This window comes from Lagopus leucura, unplaced genomic scaffold, assembly GCF_019238085.1.
Source record: "Lagopus leucura isolate 7727_CA_CO unplaced genomic scaffold, USGS_WTPT01 Super-Scaffold_100015, whole genome shotgun sequence".
Classification (NCBI taxonomy): domain Eukaryota; kingdom Metazoa; phylum Chordata; class Aves; order Galliformes; family Phasianidae; genus Lagopus; species Lagopus leucura.
The window spans coordinates 15,004,962-15,018,279 of NW_024962269.1; the positions used below are offsets into that span (position 1 = coordinate 15,004,962).

The following is a 13,318-nucleotide window of genomic DNA, read 5'->3' on the forward strand; positions in this document are numbered from 1 at the left end:
ACTGGCCAGTGGGTTCACAAATTACAAAGAGGCAGAGAAAAGAGTTCAAGAGTGCTTGCCATCGTATTGCACAATGTTCTTGGTAAGCTCTGTAAGCCATTGCTGGGAAGGGAATAGTTCCTTAAAGGAATTTCCAAGACACTGATTAGTTTATATGGATGTGCTACAGAAAAGACAGTGCTTTTTAAGAAAACAGACAGTGCATCACATCTAGGTCTTAAACTGATGTTAGTAAGGAAGGGAAGTGCCTCACTCTACATAAAGTCTATGGAACATGATTTTATAAGCCCATACAAATGAAAACACACATTGCATTGGCATGTGAAACATTTGCATGGCTGCTTTTCATTCAAGGGATAGTCATATTTACGGATTGAAACAGACTGTGTCATTGTGTAATCTGAAATAGAGAGTGGGGGTCCTATGCTTCACCCAGCGATCCTGCAGAATTTGGTAATTTGCAAGTAAGAGCGGAAAGAACTCCTCCAGTCCCAGAATGCCAAAGGATTTACTACAGCATTGGCTAGTCTGCTGTGATGACTTACTATTCTTGCTATTAAAAAATGTGTTTTATCTTAAAGATGAATCATCAACAGTAAAGCTCTCCAAGATTTCGCCTTCCAGTTTAAGAGTCAGAAAGTTTGCCGGCACAGCACATATCCACTGTCTTCAGAGAACAGAGATCCCTGTTTTGTTATGCCATGTGAACTCACATTTTTCAGAAAGCCAGTGCTTAATTTGTTCCAGGAAACTTGTGTTCCTCTAGTGCCTTACCTCATGGCTCTGCAACCCGTAATATCCCTGTGAAAACTGCCGCCGTGATTTACAAAGCATTAACAATTTCATTCTCAGCAGCAGTCTGCTCTCTGAGGGCAATGTGAGGGACTTCAAGCAATGTGTTTTCCATCCTTTCCTCTTCTCAGTATCAGTGACCCAGTCTGACAAATATCCCTCACAGAGCAGAGGGCAGCTGGCACCTCCTGCTGCTCGACCTTGGTCCCCTCTCCCTGAGCTCCCACCAGGGCCACTTCATAGTTTGCAAAACTGAGGCTAAGAAACAGTGTAGCAAAATTAATTTAGTGCACGTTTACTGGAGATCACGTACAAAGCACTGGTGCTCAATCCTATAGATGAGAAGACAACTTCTGTGGAATATTACCCATTTGTAAGAGGTTACTACGAGATGGTTGTCTGTCGCTTACCATATTTGTTGTGTAAAGAAAAATCAAGTTGGCTTAATTTGCAGCAAAGAGAACTAAACTCTTCAGGAAGGTCTTCCAAGCTCAGAGTGGAGGTATTCTGGAATGGGGTTTGCAGGAGGACCTCCATCACCAGGATCTCTTAAAAGCAGATATGCAAGAAGGGTGGTCCGCCTTCCTCTTCTGCCCGGAAAGGCAGATTAAACCCTTGCCTGAGGTCCTTTGCAAACATATGGTGTCTGCAGAAGGCAGAAGCCACAGCAACCAGACTCAGTGGCTAATCAACCCCAGAGGCTATTCACTTCCTTAATCTTGTTTGCTCTCTCATTGCGGTTGGTGCGTGACTCTTGGAGCTGCAGGATGACAAACAACACAGTGCTTGAGCAATCCCTTGCTGGCCCTGCTCACACCTCCAGCAGCCTGCCCTTCTCTCCCCAGCTTTCTCCTCTTCTGCTCCAGGCTTCAGACCTGCCCCCTTAGTTTCTCATCTCGTTCCCCCCTTCTCTGCCAGAACAACTCTTTCCTAGAAAGGTTGGTGCTGTGGTGATAGAAGCTCTCCATAAGTTGCACTGCTGCCTAGAAAACCTCTTAACTCCTCACCCCTGTTTGATCCATGGGACAGCTTCCACATCCCCATAGAGGATAAGTTTATGCTTTGTAACATGGGCGTTTTTCAAAGTTGGGAAATGACTCAAAATAAGTGAATGAAATTAAAATGCTGGGAAACAAAGAACTAGCTTTTTTAAAAATAAAAAATTAAAAAACCCCACAAAACTACCACCATTATTGGCAGTTCTTCTATACCATCTTCCTCTATGAGGACTTTATGGTGTTTCCTGGTGAGACAGTGGAGATTCTCAGCCTGCAGAATGAGGGAAAGGCACACGGTTCCTGAAGTGCTGGACTCCAAACCCATTTTCCTGCAGTAAATTCTGTTCTTTTTTAATTGGTGCAGTACTGACATTTTGCAGCAAAATTTAGATAACCTGAACAGTGTTAGCAGCCAACGTACTCTTAGAAAGAACAACAAAGCCAACAAAAACCAATGCTGAGAATTTGTCTTTTGATGATTTTTCTAACACTTTGTAGGAACAGGAATGGAACACCAAATCCTGCCTCTTTGGTTGAAGAGCTATTATTCCTAGTCCATACACTGATATGACGTAAGCACTACAGACAGCTATTAAATCTACCATAGTGTTCATTTAAAGGAGGAATAAGAACCTGAATTATTTTTGGAGATGTTCTGGTGTAAAAGAGAAAGCCATCAGAGAATGTAAGTAGAGTTCTAGAGAAGGGGTCAAAAGCAGGAAGGCAGCAGGCTGTGTACATGCCAAGCGCTAGCTCCTGTTCAGGGCAAGGATGTGGCAGACATGCAGAACAGATCCAGACTCTCCTTCCCCTCAGAACGACACATCAGGGCCATATTCAGAAATGAGGATATTTGAAACCTGGTTACTGGTTTCCCCTTACCCCCTCTTGAAGTATTTACTTCCCTCTTGATCTCTAAATGGTTTACAGATGCTTAGTAAAATTTTTAACAATATAAGTATTTTCCCCTTTAACTCAAAGAAACTCAAGTAGTTTGGGAGGAAAATTGTTACTCCCTTTCAAAGAAACCTACCTTGCACAGAAAGAAATGCTTAAAGGAGAAAATGCTAATCAGTTTTATGTGCAAGCTGTCACTGCACAGAGATATTGCCACTGAAACTGATAAAACACAAGAGGATCTCTGAAAGTCCAGCAGACATGTATGACTCAGAGTCTCAGGTGACAAAGCGTACAAAAAAAACAGCAAGTTCCTCTGCTTTCTCATTCGCAACAAGAATTTCAGTTTTGAAATACTGGCAAAGTGCTCTGCGTTTGTTTAGACCACATCACCATGACAGCACAATGCTGCTCAGCATATTGCTCGTATTTGCAAGAAACAGCGGTGAAGGGGAAATGAAGCTCAAAGGAAAAACACGGCTAGATGTCAGAAGGGAGATCACAGTAGATACAGATCTGAACCTATGTTTGCCAGCATCAGTCCCAGGCATGTGGTCAGCCTTCTTGTCCGAGCCACCAAGCCTTCTCTCAGCTATCTCTGAACCAATGCTGAATTTTCAACTGTAGGGGTTGAATTTTCCTGAGCCAGTCAAATTAATTCACTTGTTTTCAACTGCCAAGAACTAATGAACTTCTGAACGGTTGTCAGTTCAAGCAACAGTCATGTATTCGAATGACAGCACTGCTCTCAGCTTAGCCATGCTCCTGCTTTTCTGTCCATCTGAGATCAAAACCACCCACCTCCAACTGTGAAATCAGGGACCCGCTGGATTTACTGACAAGAAATTTCCCGGCAAAACATTTTCAGAGTAAAGCAGTGACCCAAAACTGTTAACAGAGAAATATGTATTTAGAAAAGCGTCCCAGATTTAAAAATGTACAAAAAAAAAGCTTTGCAAAGTTGATATTTCTAAAGTGGATAGTTTTGAAAACACAATTTCAACACAGAATCACAGAGCAACCCAAGTTGGAAGGGACCCACAGGGATCCAGTCCAACATCCCAGTTAATTCACTTCTTTTTTTTACTTTTCCCTGGGAGTTTTCAAATCTTTGAAACAGTATGAGATATTTTGATGGAACTCCTGTAGCTACCTCATGTCTTCTTCTGTAAGTATGTAAGTTTTCAAAAAGTTTTATTTTTTGCCTTGATCTAAATGGGGCAAGAGAATTTAAACGTCTGGGAAAACTCAGAAGATGGCAAAGCTCTTCCAGTCTTGCTCTGGCCATAGAGAACAGGATTCCTGTGCATTTCAGTCTTCAAAATGGGGCGTGGGGGCCCAGCCTGACTTCTCTGTGACCATGCCCTCCAAGGACCATCATTTCATTCTCAGATGGTCCTCTCACACTATGGGCTGCACTCCATCAGATTTGGCTCAAGAAAACCTTAGCTGTGCAGGTATGGGGTTGGTTTTTAAAATGTGTCTGCTACCGCCCAGGGAGAGTATCTTTTTTTTTTTTTAAACACAATCACAGCACATTTACAGATGTCGAAAGAAGCACCCCCTAGAACTTCTTCAGGAGTCTGCTCTCATTCCTGCGATGTTTGCGTTCAAGAGTGTCATGTTTTTCTGGCAAACAACTCCTTTGGAATTAAACTATTTTCAGTGCTGAACACAAGAGATGTAAATCTGGGGGCTTGCAGCCAAAGCCACCATCCCTATAGAACAGACAGAGCACAGAGTGTTCTCTACAGCACTGCATGTTCCCACTCTGTTTTTGCGACAGAGCGGAGGGCAAGCTCTGCAGCAGCCCCGTCCCAGTTAGACATCTCCCCTGTGGACTACGAGACATGGCAGTAGAATAGAAGGAATTTTTAGGCCTTCGAATCAGGACCCTTGGAGGACCCCTCCCATTCACCACAGTGAATAAGAGCAAATTGAAATGCAGCCACTGCCTACCCCAGTTTCCTGGCATTTAGCAGACACTCGTGGTGGCTAATTATCACCAGTCTTGTACTACCCAGGGCTCCCTAATCTTCTAACAAACTTCTTCACGGAAGAATACTGTATCTGCGTAGGACTCCACTAATACCACAGTTACAGCACCTGGGTTTGAAGATGCAGTATCCATAGATTGTTTCTGCACTGATGAGAGAACCAGACCTTTGGTTTTTCCCTGCAGTTTCCAGATTCAGCAATCACTAGCAAACAGCAGAAGCCAGCAGAGTGTAATTGTATTTTTTTCCAAAACAGTGAGGTGCTCAGCTGCAGAGCACTGTGGATGTAACTCAGCCACATTACAAGACGTCTCTAGCAAGAAGGCACTGGAGCAGGAGGTAATTGAGGGCTGGCTCCCGGAGGGGATTTTCCCTTAAAAGGACAACTACATTGTCATGATGAAACCAGCTTGCTTCCACTGCCTGCAGAGCTTTTTGCAAACACGCCTGCCAGATCTGGGGGCGGTGGCAATTATTCCAGCAGGCAGCTGGAGCAGCAGGGCAGTGGCTACTGCTCCAAATACTGTGGGATCTCTAGCCTGGCTCAGCCATCCTCTCCCACGAAGGGCAGCCCCAGAGGGTCACTTCAGTGCCATGTAACAAGAGGCCAGCTCCTACCATCTGCTGAGGGAAAAGGGATACTTCAGCTAGAGTTGCAACCAAAGCAATCAGCTTCACAAGAAGTGCCTGCACTCATAATCAGTAATATTTTCAGAGAGGGGCAGGCAGGATGCCAGCTGAAAGCATACCAGAGCTACACTGGAATTTTTCCGATGAAATATTTTTTTCCTCCACCAGAAAATAACTGAAATCCCAGCTTTAAATCTGAAAGTCCACGGAACAATTCTGATCAAAGCTCTTTGGATGGGTTTGCAGCAAAATAGGAGAGCAGAACTCTGGTATGGCCCCTCACGCAGCAGCAGGCTGCTGATAAGGGAGAGCTAGGTCTGGGGCCAAGAAGCCCCCTTCCTGACAGGTCTACATCAGGGACTCAAACCTCAGTGTCCCACAAAGAAAAGAAACTGCTGTAACTCCAACGCAGCCACTGCTCCAGGCCTGAGCTCCCTCCTTGCCCTCTGCAAAGCCCACCCACCTGGATTCTGCTCTGTGCTCTCCTGTGCAGTGCAGGAAGGGCTGTGCTGTGGTTTTTAGATGGAATGAGGCTGGAATGGAAAAGACTGGTTTGGGCCCAGCTGTAGCGGCAGTCACGTGTTCCTACCTCTCAACCAAAGCCTCCCTATGCAGATCTTGGTTGAGATTTTCAGATGCGATTAATGGTCATGCAGTCTCTCTAACATGGAATAACCCATGCATTATGCAATGAAAGAATGGACCAGGGATCAGAGTTTCCCTGAGTTCTGATCAGCGGACAAAACACATGCAAGTGAGCAACGAGCAGGTCTCACGTGAGCAAACGTGCCATCCTTATATCACAGCAGGGAGTCAAGGCATGGGACAGAAGCCTAAAGAGATGACAAGACAAATTTCCCAAACATCTGGTCCCCAGCAAACCACTGCCACTGGAAATGCTGAGCACGTTACCAGGCAGACCAGCAGCAGCTCACCACAGGCCACAGTAGTCAGCTCAGGGGTTGCAGTAATTCTTCAGCCGTTCTGGGATCCGTCTGGTGTTTGCTCCACTTGGCAACAGCTCATTGCTACTGCTGTCAAGTGTCAGCTTGAAATAGTCCCATTTCAGGAACTCTGTGAGCAGCCATGGAGGATCAGTGCTCTTCTTAGCTTTGGGGTAGAAAATTTCCTCGTTAGTCCTTCTCTGCAAAGAGAAGTTTCAACAGGATAAGTGTACTAGTGCTGATAAACAGAAACTTGTCCAGAGATACACAGCAGAAAGCTGGAGAATTACAGGTGTCTACAGGCACAGACCAGTTGCCATTTGGCTTTCCCTTTCTATGAGTAATTCTATGAAGATTAAACAAGCTCTATAGCTGAGTCACAGCAAGTGAATGTAAACTTCTCCAGACTGGAAGGACCTGGAGGTGGAGGTGGAGGAGGGACAGGTGGAGGAAGAGCCCTGTATGTTCTTATGTCCTGGATAAACACAGCATGGTGAGTCCACAGAACGGTGCAATTACTGCTCTAAGGTCTGGGATGTGCAAGCCTGTCCCAGAGGAAGACTCAGTGGTGGAAACATATGATAAACATATGACAACATCTGCCTTCTGTTTCCTGTACTCTGTACAGATTACTGCTCTCTACAGATAACCCTGTCCCTTCTCTAAGAGAAAGCTGGGTTTGGGCTTTTTTAAAGGTCTGCTGAGACCAGCTACAATATGAGCTAGCTCATTCCATATCTGTTCTCATATCACGTGCACCCACTAGACACTCAAGCAATGTGATCTCACATCTGCCCAGGGTTGTTTGTTCTCTCAATCCTCCTTCTATGAGTGCACTGCTCTGAAACCAGAGACAGGACAGTCAGAGCACTCTCTGCAATCAGGAGTACTCTCTCCATGAACAGAGCTAACGCCCAGCTGAGCTCCCCCACCTCCTCTCCACTGATGTCATTATTTTCCATGTTGTTTGTTGTGCCCAGTAGTGAGGATGCCCGTGGAACACAGCAGCCTGTGTCAGAGCTTTCTGCACTGATCATCAGCAATTCTAGTAGCAGACTTTAAAGGGAAGCCTGGTGGGCTGCAATAAAATAAAAGTAATCAGGCTGCAATTTGACCTCCACAGATCTCCTTGTAAAGTACACAACTCCAGCTGCTGTCCCAGCCCCCTCTCACTGCCTTTCATTCCAAGACCATGAAATTACTCATTAGTTTTGGAACAAAGTTTCAGTGCACTTGCGTGTGGCTGGGGACAGAGACAGATGTTGTGGGTTCTGGAAAAAGATTGCTGAGAGACAGAAACGAAACACTTCCAAAGCTGCACGGCTGCCTCCCAACAGCATGCTCGCTGGCTTCTGCTGCACTCCTTGGCTTAGCATGGAGTTAGAAACAAAGGCAACGATGGCTTCACAGCTCTATTGACTCTTCACTTCCACTGTGATTTTATTGTATGCTCAAACATAAGACTTTCTGTTTTGCTTAAAATTTCACACCGGGCTTACTGAATGACATTGGAGAAGCTCAGAGCTGTGCCACTGGCAGTAGGTTCCAGCAATTGAGGTTTATGGTTACAAAGCCCTGCATCTCAACTGCAATTTTTTCCTGCTAAAAGCAAGGGAAAGATTGCCTTTAAGAGCCAGACAGAGGCCCAGGAACCAGAGAAACCAGACCTCTTTTTACACATGCAGAAAGTGAGAATAAAAGCATGGCCTGCAGGCATGTCAGAGAGGGGATTATGATGCAGCATCCAATTATGGTTCAGTTTACAGGATGCAGCCATCCCCACCTCCCGCAACCAAGGGCTCACTACATTCAAACCAGGAAGAGACAGGACAGCAGATCTATCACACAGCTTCTGTTCAGAAAATAGTATTTTCTGCCCTTCTGATCCTTCCCTGCTGCTCTTGTTTTCCTTCACATATAAAATGTTTTAAGAGAACACCAGTCTTACATTCCTGGTCTTGAAAGACCAGGCTGATCTCTGCCTGCAAGGAGTACAGTTCAGAACAAGGACAGGACTGCTGTGACCTGGTGATCACTGTAGGATTGAGGCTGTCACGCCAGTGATCTCCCAGCCTTCTCCCTGGTTGGCCCTTCCTTCCCACCAGGTGCTCAATCACTGGTTCAGACTGCAACTTAGCATTCCCACTACAACTCAAAGGAGAATAAACTGAGTTGGAAGACGCAGTGAAATCATGACAGTAAATTGTGTGAAAGGCAGAGATCAGCAGGAGCGCCACGGACATCAGGAATAACCCTGCCGGCTGTGTTAATTGAGTGTAAGCTTCACTTTCAAAGCTACACAGAAGCTTAAGCCCATTCATCTTTTCAAGGGATTTAAAGGCCTATGAGCTTTGGAAAGTGGCACTGACAGGACAGGAAAGTCCAAATCACCAATTGCAACTTCCAGTAGCTGTTAACATGGATTGAACTATCTGTGTCAAGCCCACATGGCATCTTGCCAGGCAAGACTTGCTTCACTGCTCTGAGATTTCCTGGCATCTTTGAGACTTTTACTTAAAAACAAACAAACAACAATTTCTCTAACATGTGATTTCATCCCAAATCCATAATATTGGATTCTTCCTAAGTCTGAAGACAGAGAAAATCATTTTGTGGTACAGGCTGCTTTCTGAGCTAGGAGCAGCAGCTCTGCTGAAATGCCTCATTCTGTGTTGTCTGAAAGGCTACACAGGATAAGCAGAGTCTGGGAGACGGGAAAAACTGAATTATAGGCTTATGAGATGGACACTGACAAAAAAAAAATGAAGTGACAAGCTTGCTCAGATGCCCACTGTGTTTAATCCAGTCATCACACAGCCTGTTTAACTAAATATTTGACTTCAGAACTAGGCCTGAATTATTACTGGCAAAATTTTCAAGCTCCACAGGTCCCTCTAACAAGCTGCTCCTATGTGGAAGCTTTGCAAGCAGATGAATGCAGCCTTTGAGGAAAGTGATGGATCTCTCCTCAGGCTTCCAGAGTGGGTTCGCAGAGTCTCCTCAGGTTTCCAGGGTTTCTGAAAGCTTCATATGTCTGACTGCAAGAAGCTACACAACTGATGTTTGTGAGCACTTCTGGAACGTTCCCAGATTTTTGGCTCTGTTGCAGGTCCCACTGCTAACAAAGAAAGCGGCAAAATAACCTATAGAACTACTAAAAGCTTGGACCGGACAGATAATAAGATAAAGCCACACATAAAGACATGTAGACAGAGCCCTAACATGTATTCTAAGGGGACATATCTGAAAGTGCAGTTTGCAAACCTAGACACAAAGACTGTACAGTTATCCCCTTTCATACCCACAGCAGGGACATAAAGCAGCACAAACATACAATTCCCCACAGCATCACTGGTGGCTTCACAGCACAGTGCCAAGGGAAGTCGTTAAGGTGCTGCCACGTAGAGCCGACAGCACACTCATCTCAGCACACTGTGCCACTTGACACCCGGTCATGTTAAGACAGACCATCAACACAGAAAGAGGATGGTGGTTGTCTCTTTTCCCACGCAATATTCAATTTCTTGACTGTGGCAGCATATGCCAGGCAATACAACCCTGCAGGGCTGGAGGCTGTTGTCTCCCTCCCCAGCTGAGGGCAGCTCCAGGGTAGCAGTGGCTTGGCTTCTTGGGCCGCAATCAGCTGCAGGCAGGAGGAGTCACCTTCCAGTTTTGCTTCCAAAGGAAGATTATAAATTAAAGTCCAATTTGCTAAACCTTTTGGTAAGCAACTGTTTCTGCATAAACACATACCGGTTTGTGGGCTGTATTACATGGTTAGCTGCAAATCTTACTGACTTTAAAATCACTGTGTATACAACTAAACCAGAGGGCGAACAGAGGCACATTTTAACGTGGCATGGTTTTAAACAACCTGACTCATGATTTTTGAAAGCTGGAGATTGAAAATAATGATTATCCTAAAGTGACACATAAAAATGGGGCACAAAATGCTATGTCAGAGAGCTTCCCTTTTAAGCAAGAAAGAGCACATAGCCAGCTTAACTAAAATTTTTCTTCAAGTGAAATAAAGTCGAAAACTTTAACGCCTTTCTGAAGACAGGGTCAATATCAAGGATATATTGCAAGAAGAATTCAAATTATTACCTCCCCCTGGCATTCAGTATGGTACAACATTAGTGGAAAAATCCAAAAGCTCTTTTAGTTCTGTTAGCTAATAAATGGATCACTAGGCAAGTGTTCAGCATGTGAATAAATCCTTGCAACATTCTGTTATTAGTATCAGCAGAAAGTCTTTACCCCTTCCACACCTGAACACGTACCTATTTTATAAGGAGGGAAGAAACTGCCTACGTTGCTTTTTTTTCTGCCCGCTGGAAACACCCAAGCCCACAGATGCAAACTTCCAGGGCATCTGTGCTACTTCTCTCTGAGGTCAGCATTAAGCAGCAGAAAAGCCACAGGAGATCAATCCTAGCTGATTCAGGTTCTGGGAGAGGTGCAGACAGTGATGTTGACAGTGACAAGCTAAGTCCAAACAGCTTTCCATCTCTGAATCTCTTCTAGCGAAGTGAAAGAGTAGCAGAAGCCAGAAGTGCCACCTAGGGCTGGGAGGTTGCTGAGCTGGGCACAGTAGGTACACACAAGCAGGGATTATTCTCTGCCCTATTCAGTGCTGTTTCCCCAGCCCTCGGGCAGTAGGGTACCCACTGGGGAAGGCTCAGCCCTTCTCAGTCATTCCTGCTGGCTCTGTTCCAATTTGTCTAAAACACTTAAATATTCATTGTGAGAGAGAGCAAGTCTGTGTCTAGCCGGGTGCACAGACTCCTCTCCAGGGAGACAGGACACCTGCCTTCTACACTCAGTGCTTCATCAAATCATTAATTATTTAAAATAACAGGAAAAAGCAAGAAAAACTCATGCTTGCAGCCTGCTGCTTACAGTACTCTCTGGGGTCCTGCGGAGACCAGGGTTTGCAACTCCCCTCCGGCAGAGGAGAGGATCAAACCTAGCTTTCCACTTCCCTCGGGGAGGATGCTTTACCCACTGAGCTATTGTACAGAAGGGCTTTTCCTTTACCCAGGCAGCCCGTAGGCTTGCTTTTCCTATCACTGAGGGTGTTTCTTTTTTTTTTTTAAATTCAATTTGAATAAATGGAAAACAAACCCCAAATCCTAAGCTCTGAGACCAGCAGCTAACCACAGACCCCTACACAATCCTGTGTTCGCTTTAGAGATTAGGGTCTACCAAGGCAATAGGCATTCTTCTCCATTTCACAGCTGCAACTGCTGCCAGTGGTCCCACAGCAAGACAGCTGCATCAGTGAAGCACTTGGGTGCACAGTCCTCATCAGTGTGCCTTTGACGAGGTGGAAACCCATGGATCAGCCCAGCACTTTAGTTAGTTCTGGTGTGTCTGCATGGGGTGCAGCTGTGCCCACAGACATTTCTCCTTTAGTAAAGGGTCTCTATATCTCTGCATCCTTTGGGCCTGCTTCACTGCATCTCAGCACACATAGGAGCAGCTAAGACCTGCACGAGGATCCCCAGGACGGTAGTGTCTAAGCACGGCCTGAGCCCGAGGACAGCCCCAGCTGCAGCCTTGAGCTCACTGCACAGCACAGCGAATCCTGGCAGGTAAACAGCACTGGCACCCTCGTGTGGTCGCTCTGCGCTCCCAGCCAAAACCGGTCGTCCAGCCCCTCTAGATGATTCCTCTAAGGATTCCTTCTAAGGAGGATAGGGGCCCGGGAAAAGCATGAAGTCTGACGGAGCCAGTTGGCATGGTGCAGGGAGGGAATCCAAATGTGATGCTACAGAGAAAGCAGAGCGTCAGGGCTAGCAAGGGCCTCGCAAGGTAGCTTCTACCACAAGATGAGCCTCTCTTCCCTGTGATCAGCAGCAAAGAAATCCCTGTCACACAGCTTGCTCCCCTTTGCTGTCTTGGCCACTGGTAAGCTACATGCAAAAGAAACTGAAGTCCTGGCTACTGAGATTTAAGCTCATGCTTCCCAGTCCTGCCCATTTTAAGTTTGCAGAACAGGTTCTTCCTTTCTCTCCACAGCATCTTCCTTGAAGGACCAGCAAACAACAGCATTTACTCAAACAAGCCAACATGTCACTCAAGGTGTCACCCTGTATTAAAGGCATGACAGAGCGCAAGCAGACACAAGAAAGCATAGAAAATGTAAGGAGATGTCAGGTAAAACAAAAGCATGCATCGAGAGTACTTCACAGCATCTGCCCAGGCTCTTGGCACAGGAGCAGGGCCAGCGGGTTGGGCTGAGCAGCCAGCTTTGTCATTTCTGTGTCCTCACACACTGCTGCTTTGGACCCTGCTTTTTTCTGCTTGCCTCAGGCCTCTGCAAGAGGGATTGGAACCTTCCCCCACCCCTAGCTCAACCATTATCTGGTTCCTTCCTCCTAGAATTATCAGAAGGAAAGAGAAAATGAAAGGCAAAACTAGATCCTGATGCTGAAACAGGAGAATTAACTCAAACCATGGGTAAAGAACCGATTTAACCCCATTCTGCACCTTCTGCTGTGCCTTGGCCACACAGCGAGGAAATGCCAAATCTTACATTCAGGAAACAAACAAACAACAACAACAATAACAAACAAAAAAAAAACCAAATTAAAAAACAAATACACAAAAACAACACAACAACCCACTCTGTATTTCCCACAGGAAAACCCTCTCCTCTCAAACCGGTGTGGAAACAGAACTAAACCACCCATAGCACCGTATTAGTGAGGGCACTGAAGCTGAACACCCTGAGGGGAGGGCAGCACCGGGCTGAGGAGTCACGGCACGGAGCCCAGAATGAGATGCCTGGGCTTTGCCCCTCGCAGCCATTCCACAACGGCCTATTTTAACAAACAAAAAGCAAAATTAAATATATATATATTTTTAAAGCAAGGATTGCTGACCCAAGGCCACCTTCTCCCCTTTATGAGGATTGCATCAAAACAACTGGCGAGCCCCTGCAGCCGCTCGGCTTTTCAAACGGCGGCGTGTACGGAAACGACGGCGATATTCTATTTATCTTACTTTAAACAGCGGCGAAAGAGACGCTCTGCGGCGGTGCGGGCCGGCAGTC

The 13,318-nt window shown here is 45.8% G+C and overlaps 1 long non-coding RNA gene across 1 annotated transcript in view; it reads right to left on the minus strand.

The window, feature by feature from the left end:
* The window catches only part of LOC122182440, a 35,327-nt gene extending 22,009 nt beyond the window's left edge, over positions 1-13,318 (minus strand). The window contains exon 1 of the long non-coding RNA XR_006179802.1: positions 13,270-13,318. This is a non-coding gene — a long non-coding RNA (uncharacterized LOC122182440). The remainder of the gene's footprint in view (positions 1-13,269) is intronic.